The sequence below is a fragment of the Erinaceus europaeus genome, unplaced genomic scaffold, assembly GCF_950295315.1.
Source record: "Erinaceus europaeus unplaced genomic scaffold, mEriEur2.1 scaffold_593, whole genome shotgun sequence".
NCBI lineage: Eukaryota > Metazoa > Chordata > Mammalia > Eulipotyphla > Erinaceidae > Erinaceus > Erinaceus europaeus.
The window spans coordinates 25,055-29,051 of NW_026648224.1; positions in this window are offsets into that span (position 1 = coordinate 25,055).

Sequence of the window (3,997 nt, forward strand, 5' to 3'; positions counted from 1 at the left end):
GGGCTGCGGCCCTTGGGTGTGGGACTCTGCGGAGACCAAGCTTGAGTTAGCTGTCCCTCCTCCTCCTCCTCAGCCTTGATTTGGTCAGGGGTAGGAACTGGTTGGACTTGGAATATCCATATTTATTTTTAAGAATGTTTTTAAATATTTTAATTTTGAAAGAGATGCAGAGACACCAGAACACCGCTCAGCTCTGGCTTATGGAGGCGTGGGGGATTGAACCTGGGACTTGGGAGCCTCAGGTACGAGTCTCTTTGCATAACCATTATGCCGTCTAACCCCACCCCATTTTTTTTTTTTTTAACTTTAGAGCTTTATTGAGTAATGGTTTAAAGTTGTCTTTTTTTTCACCCTCACCAAAGGCTGCTCCGGTTCTACCAGTGTGAGGCTGACATTTTGTTTCACATTCATTTACTCAGGAGCTGGGTGAATGACATTTTGTTTCACATTCATTTACTCAGGAGCCGGGTGAATGCACGTGTCACATTCACACACTCAGTTCTCTGGATGCTGGATGTGTGCAGCCGTTCTTTGGCTGTCCTTCACCTCCTGACTTGATCCACTGAGCATCAGTTCCATCCACTTGATACCAAAGGACACAATTTTTTTTTTTTTTTTTGCTGAGTAAAATTCCAGTGAGTCCCGTAACTTTATCCAGATATCTGTGGAAGGGCATTTTGGTGGTTTCCAGGATTTTGCTCATGAATAAAACCGCTGTGAACACATAGGGGTGCACGTGTCCCTTGGAATCAGTGTGGTTCTATCTTTTGGGTAAATGCCTAGGAGTGGGATTGCTGGGTCAGAAGGCTTTTCCATTTGTGTTTAAGGATTCTCCTCGCTGCACCAGTTCACACTCCCAGCAGCAGTGCAGTGGAGCCCCCCTCTCCAGCACTGACCACCTCTGGGTTTGCTGATGGAACCCCTTCTCACAGGGGTGAGGTGGAATGTCAGTGTGGTCTTGATTTGCATTTAATGACTGAACTGGACCATTTCTACACTTCTAGGCCACGTTTCTCTTTAGAGAACCAGCTATCCATACCTCCTGCCTACTTTTCCATTTTGTTGCAATTTTCTTTTTTTTTTTTTGCCTCCAGGATTATCACGGAGGCTCAGTGCCAGCAGTACAAATCCACTGCTCCTGGAAGCCATTTTTCCCCCATTTTATTGGATAGGACAGAAATGGAGAGAGGAGGGGAAGACAGAGGGAGAAAGACACCTGCAGACCTGCTTCACCATGTGAAGCATCCTTCCTGCAGGTGAGGAAGCAGGGGCTCGCACCTGGGGTCCTCACGTTCACTACTAGGCGTGCTTAACCAGGTGTGCCGCTGCCCGGCCCCGAGTTGCCAATTCTTAAGTTTTAACACCTGAGACTCTCTTTGCTCTCAAGTCTGATGGCTCCTAACAAGCCGCTCCCCTGCCCCGCGCCCCAGTTCAAGTTCCCAGCACCTGCTAGCGGGGTGCCCCCCCGGAGACCCTGCTTGAACACATACAAGGCTGGGTTTGCTTGGCCTGCACAATGCTGGAAGTCTCTATTAATAGACACCAGCAGCTGAGGTCTCTGAACGAACGGCAGTCTGGTCTCGTCTCATGAACAGTTCTCTGGCGCCCAGTGCTCACAGGAAGTACTGAGGACTCATGTGGGTCACTCTAGGACAGTCGGGGACAGCGCGTCCATGGGCTGGGCAAGAGCTGTACAATCACTTGGTTTGGTCCTGCCCAGAGAGTCTTTCCCACAGCAATATTAAATGATTTGAAGTTGGTCATTTTTTTTTGCCTCCAGGGTTATTGCTGGGGCTCGGTGCTTGCACCACGAATCCACTGCTCCTGGAGCCCATTTTTTCCCTTTTGTTGCCCTGGTTATTACTGTTATCGATGTCGTCGTTGGATAGGAGAGAAATGGAGAGAGGAGGGGAAGACAGGAGGGGAGAGAAACACAGACACCTGCAGACCTGCTTCACCGCCTGTGAAGCGACTCCCCTGCTTAACCTGCTGCGCTACCGCCCGACCCCCGAAGCTGGTCATTTTTTATGGCCCTTGAATATCCACCCCCCCCTGCTCCAGACGAAAGGATCCAGATAGCGTCTGTCAGCATGTGTTAAGGTCAGCAGTGATTTTTAAAAATTGTCACAGAATTTGAAGATCACAGCGTATATATAGTTCCACACCACACTGGCCATCAGATTCACGTCCCCACACCGCCAGTCAGGGAAACACCAGTTTTCATAGTTCCTTTCTATTTTGTTTGGATCGGTCTTTTGTTTTTGGCAAGTTCATGTAAATGTCTTCTAGATTCCACTTTAGTGAAACCACCTGGATCTCGCATCTCTTTATTTCGCCAAGCCTCACCACCTTCAGCTCCATCCACTTTATCCCAAAGGACACAGTATTGTTTTTGGTGGCAGAGTCACTGCAGTCCACGGAGTCTCTGTCTCCTAACTTCTCTAGTCAGTCATCTGACGGGCATTTAGGCTGTCAGCAGTCATTAGACACAGCATTTGTACTATCTCCACGAGGAGAAAAGTGCCAGTTCCTATGCCAAGCTTCTGCTCAAGGCTTTTGAGGACTCCAGTCTAGAGAATGCAGAAGCCTCATGCGGTCTTGGGCTGAGGGCAGGCCCTTCTGGGGCGGGTCTGAGTAGATCCAAACACCAAGTCTGTCTTCCTGCCATCAAACCTTGGTCCGGTCCATGTGCCCGTCTCTTTTCTCTGCAGACCAGTTAATAAAAGGTCCCTTAAAAGGGGCTGGCAGTAGTGCGCCTGGCTAAGTGAGCACAGTACTATGCAGAAGGACCCGCCCAAAGCCTGGGGCTCAAGCCCCCGCTCCCCACCTGTAGTGGGGATGCTTAACAAGTGGTGAGACTGGTCTGCAGGCTTCTTCCCCCATCTTTCTCTCCTCTCAATTTCTGTCCTGTTGAATAAATTGAGGGGGGGGGAGGAAAAAGTGGCCTCCAGGAGCAATGGATTTGTAATGCCGGTCGGAGCCCCAGTGATAAGCCTGGAGGCCCAATAAACAGGCCAACAAATGGCCCCTTACAGGGGAGGGGGGGGTCTGGAAATAGCTCTCCTGTGTGATGGCCCAGCTCCACGACCCTCATCCCAGCATGGGAGCGCCACAGGAAGAGGGGTCTCAGCAGCGGAGTGCTGTGGTCTCCAGCCTCAGTCCGCAAGGAGCAGTGGACTCCTGCAGCTGCAGAGGACGTTACAGCACCGGTGGCAGAAAATGAGAAAGTGTTCCTTGCCTCCCAGAGGGTGACGGACGTTCGGCAGACGCAAGCCAGGACAGACAGCTGTCACTCACCCCTCCCTCCCATGTGACCAGACGGGGGCGTGGACCTCACCTGCCATAGCGGGGAAATGGGGTACTTGGCAGGGGGTTTGTTTACGTTCAGAGTAGCTGCACTGTGGGCGCACCCGTGGTCACTGGTGGGTCTCAGCCTGGGGCAAGGCGTGCGGCCAGGCAGGATGGAAAACACCTCTTGCGTCACCCGGGCCGGCTGGGCACCTCCTGGAAGCCCCGGCTGGGAACTCACCACTAAGGGACGAACACTGGCCCCGCAGCCCCATCTTCCAGTGCTGAAGTCCCTTTCATTTGTTTTTGGTTTGGTTTGGTTTTACCAGAGCACTGATCAGCTCTGGCTTGTGGTGGTGGGGAGGTGATGGGAGTGAACCTGGGATTTCTGAGCATAACCATGACGCTATCTACTGCTGCCCCCCACCCCCCTACCTGTCTGAAAGAGTGTCACAACACTGTGAGAATGTTTCCGGTAGCATAAAACACACTACCGTTTTGGCCGCTTCCGGGCCACGTCTGGGGCCATTCTCTGAGCCCCACTGAACAGATTATGAGAAACTTCCCCCGAAGTCACATTCCAAGGGACGGGCCTCATGCCCAGGGAGGCTGCAGTGGGCCCTCTCTCCTGAGACTCCGGGCGGTCAGTGTGAGTACTGTGCAGGCCTCTCCGATGTCCCTGCTGCCGAGAAAGAAATACAAAAGCCAA